This window comes from Castanea sativa, chromosome 3 (assembly GCF_040712315.1).
Source record: "Castanea sativa cultivar Marrone di Chiusa Pesio chromosome 3, ASM4071231v1".
NCBI lineage: Eukaryota > Viridiplantae > Streptophyta > Magnoliopsida > Fagales > Fagaceae > Castanea > Castanea sativa.
Genome location: NC_134015.1, coordinates 59,142,046 through 59,152,878, shown reverse-complemented (window position 1 = coordinate 59,152,878; position 10,833 = coordinate 59,142,046). Strand labels below are relative to the sequence as shown.

The 10,833-nt window shown below is 35.1% G+C and overlaps 2 pseudogenes; both read right to left on the bottom strand.

Annotated features, from left to right (window-relative positions):
* Positions 1 to 1,246: 1,246 nt before the first annotated feature.
* LOC142629599 (cytochrome P450 CYP749A22-like) lies at positions 1,247 to 3,987 on the bottom strand (annotated as a pseudogene).
* Positions 3,988 to 6,889: 2,902 nt separating this feature from the next.
* On the bottom strand, positions 6,890 to 10,606 carry LOC142629261 (cytochrome P450 CYP749A22-like; annotated as a pseudogene).
* Positions 10,607 to 10,833: the final 227 nt, after the last annotated feature.

The following is a 10,833-nucleotide window of genomic DNA, read 5'->3' as shown; positions in this document are numbered from 1 at the left end:
AGCAGCCCTTTCTACCACTTTCAGCAGAGTCTTGATGGGATAACTATCATGTGAAGTGCCTTGAGACATACAGTGGAGGGCTGAGATGCATGGAAAAGGGATATAAAAAGAAAGGAACCCCCCCCCCCCTAAAAAAAAAAGGGATGAACATTTTAAGAAACATTAGAATAGGAAACAGAACTACAAACAACCTTGGGTAAAACTTGAACTGAATTTTTGTACAAGGAGTTGATCCTCAGACTTGCCCAAGGAGGACTTTATTCTCAATTGTTGATTAAATCACCTCAATTTGTTAAACTGGGCTCTTTAGCCTTAAGCTTGGGCTTAGTGTAGTATTGCACTTGGACTTGTTTCTCACTCTCTCAAAAAATTCTATTGTTTAGGTTTGATTTGAAGGACAAGGTACTATTGATCTAAGTGGACTTGGACCTGTATTTTTTGAGCACTTACAATTGCCCTTTGAATTGCTCAAAAAAAAAAATTCAATGGAGGCATTCATGGTTTAAATCTCCCTTCTCCCAGCTAATAATAATAATAATAATAATAATAATAATAAAATTTCTTATCTAAATTCATGGTGAAATTCACTAAAGTGTTTTCCCGTTTTACCAAGGGCCTTGTAATGTAACTAATACCTCATGTTGTTTTTAGCAGAGATAACTAGGGTTCAAATTTCTCCTCTCCAATTGAAAAAAAAAAAAAAGTCACTCTTCTTTTAACTTGAGACCTTACTTCCCACCACCGCACACCCTTGGTGCGATGGTCACTCCACAAGTATAAGTGTTTGTGGGGTGTGAGGGGCAAGGGTCAGGGTTCAGGTCTCCAGGAGGGAGCTTCACACATATACACTTAGATTAAGCTTGAGTAGAATTCTATCTTGTATCAAAAAACTTAAGACCTTACTTCCCACCAAGCCTTTTTTTTTTTTGGCTAAATCCCAGCAAACCTTCTTTATTAAACATACTTTACAAAGAAACTATATGCTTTTGTGTGTGTGTGTGTGTGTGTGTGCACGAATTCGGAATGAAGCAACTTTTACACACCTGTTGGCATATATCAGCCATCATAGTCTATATGAGGTTGTTAAGCTAAGTATTCAACCAATCAGTGCCGCTAATGGCGTAATATTAGATGATCACTAACGATGTAATCAAGATCAAAACATGGTCATAGTAAATTAAATTAAGCTCAAGCATATAAGATAACAGTCATGACTTTAATTAAGACACCTGACCAACAGACCAGATCGTATTAGATCTTGGGATACCTGAAAAGTCTCCAAATGCCATTACGTTACACTAACTAATGATCAACATAATCTTCATATTGGTCACCCCTGTCTTCAATATCTCTACTGATACTATTAATTCAATGTTCATTTGCTTTTTGTGTAGCACATTGATTTTCACTTACTCCCCAAGCTACCAAATCCCAATTAAGCTAAAAAATAACTAAAATGAAAAAAAAAGAAAAAGAAAAAAGGCTACAATATACATCCCAAGGCATTGATGTCTGGATATTCTGTGCACATTTTTCTGCCAGTTCTGGTCTTTACAATGAGTGTAGCATCACTTGAACTCCATGTTGTGGGCGAATGGTAACAACCTGAAATGGTGAGTGGACATAGGCTGGGGAAAGAGTGAAGGCATAGCGTTGTAGAATTATGGAAAGAGCAATCTTTGCTTCAGTTGTAGCAAAGTTCAACCCCACACAAGTTCGAGGCCCTATTCAATAGGGAAAAAAAGCAGCTATGTTGTTGTTAGTAGCCTTGGCAATACCTTCTGAGAATCTCTCTGGTTTGAAAAGATGCACGTCTTCTCCCCATATTTTGGGGTCATGGTGAAGCGCAAGAGTTGGGATGTACAATAATAAATTAGCTAGAAGAGTGAGCTTCCCCGTTCTAACTTCCCTTTCAACTTTTCTTGTGATTGCAATTACGGGTGGATATAACCTTAGAGACTCATTGATGATCATACCCATCTGCATGGGAAACAATGTCAGAAAAATTAAAAAATTTAAGAATTGCAATTGAGCTAAATGGTGTGTCATTTACACTAGTAATTGATTTGAGTTTGAGACATTCTTACAGTCTTGAGTTTTGTGATTCCATCTGGGTTTGGATTTTGTTTGCCAAATAAATTGAGCACCTCCTTTCTTGCTTTTTCTTGCCAATCTGTGTGGATTGCTAGAAGAAATATAGTCCACGCAAGCAAAGTACTAGTGGTTTCTTGACCAGCAATGTAAAACGTTTTGCACTCGTCCACCAAATCTTCTATTGAAATCTTTAGGCTAGCATTGGTATCATGATGAGCCTCTACAAGTAGCTGAAGAAAATCACCCCCAATGCTGTTACCCTCTCCAGTCATTACCTTCTCTTCTCTCTTCTTTATTATCTCTAATATAGCATTGTGTATTCCTTTTACAAGCTCCTCCGATTCAATTTCATCATTAGTTTTATAAATTTTACTGTAAAAATAGAGAAATGATATTAGGACAACATCGACCAATGGTACAATAACAACAATAAGCATTAGTTTCAAAATTTCGAGGTTAGTTATGATTGTCAACATACTAGTTAGTGTCGGTCACATTTTGGAATGCTATCAAGACATGAGGATGCTAAGAATATTAAATGGAGAGTAGTCTTATGTTCCCCAATGGTTGGTTTAACTAAAAGGACTTTACCTGATGCCAGGATTCCTGAGTTTAAAAGCATTTCTGGATGCTATCAAGGCCAATTTCATCAACATCTGAAAAATGTTCTTCCCTTCTAAGTAACTGCTCCCAAAAGCAGTCCTTGAAATCACTTCGGAAGTCAATAGCCTAAATTCTTCAGATACCTCAATCTCTTTTCCTTCATGATGTTTCCATCTTTCTAGCATCACCTCAACGCTACTGATCATTGATGGTATCATATTCTGCATAAGTGAATTCCTTCTAACAGTATAAACTAATTTCCAAGAATTGTTTTCCTTGATACACAGATAATTTGCTGGGCAGGAATTTGAATCATTGATATCTCCGTCAAAAATATTAAAAAGTACTAATTGAACTCTAACTACACAAGGCTCTTGACAATTTCCAAGATTGTATATCTATGCTTTTTGGATAGAATTTTATTAATAATTTAATATGCTAATTTGTTATTGGGTTTGGTTCATTTAAAATAGAATAGTGATACTAAAGATATTACAAATTTTACTATTAGCTTTACAAATAGATATGCCAATTTTAAGCGCATCATACAAAAAGTAAAAAGAAATTTATTTGCTACACATATATTGTTGACGTGACATGAATTATGTTAATAGACTCTCTGGTTTGTCAAATTTTTATGATAAAATTGATACTATATTCTAAATGGTAAGACTAAGAGTAAGAGATTACTTTAAGGCTCTCTGCATGAAAGGCATAATTAGCAAGTTTCCGCATCTTTGCCCATTTTTCACCTTCAGAAGTCACAAGCCCATCTCCTAAGAGTTTATTCGCATAGTTTTCGGTCTCAGGCTTTGAATAAGCAGTGTCTCTATTGTTCATTATCTCTTTGATTAGCTCTGGTTCAGTAACGACCAGTTGAGCTTTAGGGCCAAACCATTGAAGATAATTATTACCTGTACCAAAGAATAAAAGGCAACAAAATTAAAAATGGCTAAATTTACTAAAATTGACTAAATCACTTTGAAAGATTTATTTACCATAATTGTCAACCCACGAGTGAACATGAGGCAGAATTGTGGAACATATGTCATGTGATAAATTCATCGGCCTGCTCATGGCTTCTTTTTTCATGTTGAAAATTTCTTTGGTGCTTCCATGGAAGAATCTGTAGGAAGGACCTTTGATTCCCTGTGAACTCAATTGACTCTTCATGTTAATTGGAGTCCACCATAGTTTGTGAAGGCCCCGGATGGGAGTCAAGAGAAAGTATAGGCACAGGGAGCTTGTAAGACTGATTACAAGGATTTCAACAGCACCCATTTTCTCTTTCTGAAGGAAACTTTTGTTATCCTCAATGTTTCAACTTTTAATTTGTGATGAATGTGGATTTGTTGAATTGAGTTTTGTGGGCTTCAAGTACACCAAGTCCAATATGAATGAAAGTACTGAATTATTGCTAGAATGTCTCGCTAGAGTAAGAGTATTGACAAATGTAGAATTGTTGGATCTTACCATGATGATATTATAAACAATTTAATAATTTATTAATATATATATATATATATATGACTTTTTTACTTGGGGACTTTCTCTTTACACGTAGTATGTCATTGTCAGATTATGTCTAAACCAATGTATAGTTTTCAAATATGTTGACTAGTGTATGGGAGAGATTCAATGGAAAGAGCTCCTTCCATCCTCTCCATCTGGCAGTACTTGTGTTTGGCCTCCACTAGGTAAGTAAAACTGAAAACTCCTTTTTGTAATATTAAAAAAATTGACATTGTTGTAATTTATGTTGCCTTTGTGTGCCTGTCGGTTATTGCTGTGAGATTGCATAGTCAAGCCTGTTAAGGATTTCTAATACAATTTGTTTAGGAAAAATGCCAAGAAACCCCTTAAACTTTGAAGTAGTAGTCAGAACACCCCTAAACTTTTAATTTGGCCAATTTGCTTCTTGAACTATACAAACCTGCCAAATAAAGCCATCTGTTAGTTTGTCTGTTAAGCGACTAATGGAACTCACGTGCATTTCTTTAAAATAAAAAAAACTATTCAAATTGATTGAGAGAGATCCTAAAAATGGCGACACATTTGAAGAGGAATAGGAAGAAGTGTGGATACGTCACATCAACTTCAATGTTGAGTTCACCTACCATGGCAATATAACCATCGTCTTAACTATTGGCTTCTCCATTTTAGTCAAAAGATAAGCACATTTGTGAAGACACTATATAAGAGTCTGTTTGGAATTTACTTATTTTGTTGAAACTGAAAACTTTTTATTAAAAGTACCGTAGATAAAGGTAAAAGTTAGCTGAAATAGTACAATGGGACCCATGAATAATACTTAAAAGTGTAGTGAGACCTATGAATAGTAGCAAAAATAAGTTGAATAGTAAAATAAGCTAGTTTTTTAATTTGAAGCCGAACACACACTAAATGTGTTTTCAACACTTCTGTCACTCTTTTCTTCATCATAAGCTTCTAATCCTTCTGGCATGGCTGCTTTAATGTTCTTTTTACCACTTCCCAGAATTGAGTTTCTTTTCAACTGTTCTATTGCTAACAGAAAAGAGAGTTTCAAATTATGTAAACTTGTTTGAGGCCATAAATAGTGAGTGCTAGACGTGGCCGTATCGGCAAGTATAGGAAGCATCCAGGAGGTTGTGGAATTGTTGGAGGTATGCATCACCATCGGATCTCGTTGGACAAGTACCATCTTGGGTTTTCGGCAAGGTCTCAAAGCCCAAACCAAAGCTTCTTTGTGCAACTTCTCGCTCTAAACCTACAGATCATCCTCTCTCTCCCTCAAACTCACAGATCAGCCACCACGGTTGACTCAAGACTGCTACTACCATTGCTAGCTATGGCTCCTAAGACCAAGACATCTCTCTTCTCTAACTTCTCTCCAGCGATTTCTTGCTCTCTCAATTTTCTCTCTCTAGCCAAACTGTAGCCTCCATAGCCCAAAATTCTCAGGCTCTAGCCTTTCAGAAGTCAGAACTAATCCCAAATCTAATCTCCACATCTTAAACTCTCTCCCCCTATCTTAAGATTAATCCATAGATTTCTCCAAACTGGGTTTCTCTCTCAAGCTTGCGTACTCTCTTTCCTCTTACACATGGATGACAATAATGGCTGTAGATTTACAGACGACGATAGCTGGCAGAAAATATGAACAGTGGCAAAACCATAAACTCAAGCGATGCACTCTCTATATAGCATCAAAATGTGGTGGACTTTTTTTTCTTTGATTTAAATGAAATGCATGTGTGTGTTGTGTTCTGTTAGTCACTTAATAGACAGACTAACAGATGGCTTTATTTGGTAGGCTTGTATAGTTCAAGAAGCAAATTAGTCAAATTAAAAGTTTAGAGGTGTTTTGGCCACTACTTCAATGTTTAGGGATTCTCTTGAGATTTTTCCCAATTTGTTTAAAGGTAAATGTGTAATCATATGCAAAATGCTGACAAGCTTGCTCAACTTATTATAGCATGGTTTCTTGAATATTGCCTCCCTTTGAATTGCTCAATTTGTTTTTTTCAATGGAGACATTCACGGTTTAAATCTCCCTTCTCCCAACTAATAATAATAATAATTCCTTATCTAAATTCAAGGTGAAATTCATTATTCATGCACAAGAGAGAGAGGTCTCACCAAAGTGTTTTTCCATTCTTCTAGCCAAGAGCCTTGTAACGTAACTAATACCTCGTGCTGTTTTCAGCGGGGATATTCGGGGTTCAAATTTGGTCCTCTCCAATTGAAAAAAAAAAAGTCCCTCTTCTTTTAACTTGAAACCTTACTTCCCAGCAAACCTTTATTTTTGGGCTAAATCCCAACAAACCTTCTTCGTTAAACATACTTAACAAAGAAACTACTATATTCATTTGTGTGTGTGTGTGTGTATGCGTGAATTTGGAATGAAGCAACTTTTACACACCTGTCAGCATATATTAGCCATCATTGTCTATATGAGGTTGTTAAGCTAAGTATTCAACCAGTCAGTGCCACTAATGTCTTCATTCTGCGTAATATTAGATGATACCTAACCATGTAATCAAGATCAAAAAAAGGTCATAGTCAATTAAAATTAAGCTCAAGCATATAAGATAACAGTCATGACTCTAATTATGACACACAACTAACAGACCAGAACGTATTACATCTTAAGATACCTGAAAAGTCTCCAAATGCCATTACGTTACACTAATTAACGATCAACATAATCTTCATATTGGTCACCCCTCTCTTCAATGTCTCTACTGATTCTATTAATTCAATGTTCATTAACTTTTTGTGCAGCACATTGATTTTCACTTACTCTCCAAGCTACCAAATCCCAATTAAGCTTAGAAACAACTGAAATAAAAAGGCTACAGTATACATCCCAAGGCATTGATATCTGGATATTCTGTACACATTTTACTTCCAGTTCTGGTCTTTACAATGAGTGTAGCATCACTTGAACTCCATGTTGTGAGCGAATGGTAAGAAGCTGAAATGGTGAGTGTACATAGGCTGGGGAAAGGGTGAAGGCATAGCGTTGTAGAATCATGGAAAGAGCAATCTTTGCTTCAGTTGTCGCAAAGTTCAACCCCACACATTCGAGGCCCTATTCCATAGGGAAAAAAAAGCAGCTATGTTGTTGTTAGTAGCCTTGGCAATACCTTCGGAGAATCTCTCTGGTTTGAAAAGATGCACGTCTTCTCCCCATATTTTGGGGTCATGGTGAGGCGAAAGAGTTGGGATGTACAATAATAAATTAGCTGGAAGAGTGAGCATCCCCAGTCTAACTTCCCTTTCGACTTTTCTTCTTATTGCAATTGCAGGTGGATATAACCTTAGAGACTCATTGATGATCATACCCATCTGCATGGGAAACAATGTCAGAAAAATTAAGAATTTAAGAATTGCAATTGAGTTAAATGGTTTGTCATTTACACTAGTAATTGATTTGAGTTTGAGACATTCTTACAGTCTTGAGTTTTGTGATTCCATCCCGGTTTGGATTTTGTTGGCCAAATAAATTGAGCACCTCCTTTCTTGCTTTTTCTTGCCAATCTGTGTGGATTGCTAGAAGAAATATAGTCCACGCAAGCAAAGTACTAGTGGTTTCTTGACCAGCAAAGTAAAATGTTTTGCACTCGTCCACCAAATCTTCTATTGAAATCTTTAGGCTAGCATTGGTATCATGATGAGCCTCTACAAGTAGCTGAAGAAAATCACCCCCAATGCTGTTACCCTCTCCAGTCATTACCTTCTCTTCTCTCTTCTTTATTATCTCTAATATAGCATTGTGTATTCCTTTTACTAGCTCCTCCGATTCAATTTCATCATTAGTTTTATAAATTTTACTGTAAAAATGGACAAATGATATTAGGACAACATCGACCAATGGTACAATAACAACAATTAAGCATTAGTTTCAATTTCGAGGTTAGTTATAATTGTCAACATACTAGTTAGAATCGATCACATTTTGGAATGCTATTAGGACATGAGGATGCTAAGAATATTAAATGAAGAGTGGTCCTATGTTCCCCAATTGTTGGGTTAACTAAAAGGACTTTACCTGATGCCTGGAAACTTGAGTTTAAAAGCATTTCTAGATGATATCAAGGTCAATTTCATCAACATCTGAAAAATGTTCTTCCCTTCTAAGTAACTGCTCCCAAAAGCAGTCCTTGAAATCACTTCGGATGTCAATAGCCTAAATTCTTCAGATACCTCAACCTCTTTTCCTTCATGATGTTTCCATCTTTCTAGCATCACGTCAACGCTATTGATCATTGATGGAATCATATTCTGCAAAAGTGAATTCCTTCTAACAATATAAACTAATTTCCAAGAATTGTTTCCCTTGATACACAAATAATTTGCTGGGGCAGGAATTTGAATCATTAATATCTCCGTTAAAAATATTAAAAAGTACTAATTGAACTTTAACTACACAAGGCTCTTGACAATTTCCAAGATTTGTATATCTATGCTTTTTGGATAGAATTTTATTAATAATTTAATATGCTAATTTGTTATTGGGTTTGGTTCATTTAAAATAGAATAGTGATACTAAAGATATTTCAAATTTTACTATTAGTTTTACAAATAGATATGCCAATTTCAAGCGCATCACACAAAATGTAAAAAGAAATTTATTTGTTACACATATATTGTTGACATGACATGAATTATGTTAATAGACTCTCTGGTTTGTAAAATTTTTATGATAAAATTGATAATATATTCTAAATGGTAAGACTAAGAGTAAGAGATTACTTTGAGGCTCTCTGCATGAAAGGCATAATTAGCAAGTTTCCGCATCTTTGCCCATTTTTCACCTTCAGAAGTGACAAGCCCATCTCCTAAGAGTTTCTTCGCATAGTTTCCGGTCTCAGGCTTTGAATAAGCGGTGTCTCTATTGTTCATTATCTCTTTAATTAGCTCTGGTTCAGTAACGACCAGTTCAGCTTTAGGGCCAAACCATTGAAGATAATTATTACCTGTACCAAAGAATAAAAGGCAACAAAATTAAAAATGGCTAAATTTACTAAAATTGACTAAATCACTTTAAAAGATTTATTTACCATATTTGTCAACCCACGAGTGAACATGAGGCAGAATTGTGGAAAATATGTCATGTGATAAATTCATTGGCCTGCTCATGGCTTCTTTTTTCATGTTGAAAATTTCTTTGGTGCTTCCATGGAAGAATCTGTAGGAAGGGCCTTTGATTCCCTGTGAACTCAATTGATTCTTCATGTGAATTGGAGTCCACCATAGCTTGTGAAGGCCCCCGGATAAGAGTCAAGAGAAAGTACAGGCACAGGGAGCTTGTAAGACTGAAGGAAACTTTTGGGAAGTTTAGAATTAGATGGTTATCCTCAATGTCCCAACTTTTAATTAGTGAGGAATGTGGACTTGTTGAATTGAGCGTCGTGGGCTTCAAGTGCACCAAGTCCAATATGAATGAAAGTACTGAATTATTGCTAGAATGGTTGGATTATAAACAATTTAGTAATTAATTAACACATTAAGGATGAGGATAACATATATGACTTTGTTACTAATTGGGGACTATCTCTTTACAAGTAACTAGTAAGTTGCCCGTGCGATGCACGGACAATGTCGTAATAGTTTATACAATTTTTTATGAAGAATATTGTACATATATTATAACATATTTGTTATAAAACTTTGTTAGTACTGAGTTTATCATAAGAAGTAACAATTATAAATTGCAAACACATATTCATTATAATTATTTGTTGAAGTAATCAGCAAAAAAGAATCAACTATATTGTAATATTGTATAATAAAAGTATGGTAACATTCCATATTATTGATATTTATTTTGTGATGTAATAAAGAGCTTTATAAAAGTTGATAAAAGCATGATAATTCATTCCATATTATTGTTATTTATTTTGTGATGTAATAAAGAGCTTTATTGCATTTTTTTTTTTCTTGAATGCTTTGTTTTTTGAAGTATGTCGACGCTTGTAGAGCATAATGAGGGGTATATTATCATCATCTATTTCTTTATCTTCAACGTTTGGAGTTTGGTCTGTCCTTATTTGTTCAATTTGTGAGATTTTATCATTTTCTCCTTTTTTTGCATCATTTATGTTGATCATTGATGAAATGGCACTGGAAGATTCTTAGTTGGATCTTGTAAAGTTTGTGCTGGCAGATTTGTTGTCGCTAAGAATTTGCATAGGTATTTGCATTCATATTAAGTTTGAGCACATTATTTACATCAGTATAGTGTAGAGAAAGAAAAAATATAGCATATTGGCTTGTGCTTTTTTTTTTCTTTTTTTTTTGTTCCATACCTTTTTCTCATTTAAAGGTGCATCAAAAATCTTAGCAACTGTGTAATTTTCAATAGACTTTTAGGCAAGTGACAACCAAAGAAATACTCCAACCAAGCTAATTACTATATCATTACAATTATTCCAAATTATGAAATTAGTACCTGTAAGCTTAGTTGTAGGCAGATGCTTATCCAAGGCACTGGCATTTGTAGGTAGATGTATCCTGAATTCTTTCACAGTAGTTGTTGTAGCAACATCACCATTAAGCCCAACAATCGAATGAGAAAAAACATTTATAACTGAAGGGGTTGATTGCCACAAGCATTAAGCATTTGAACTACTTTCCCGAGTACAGTTA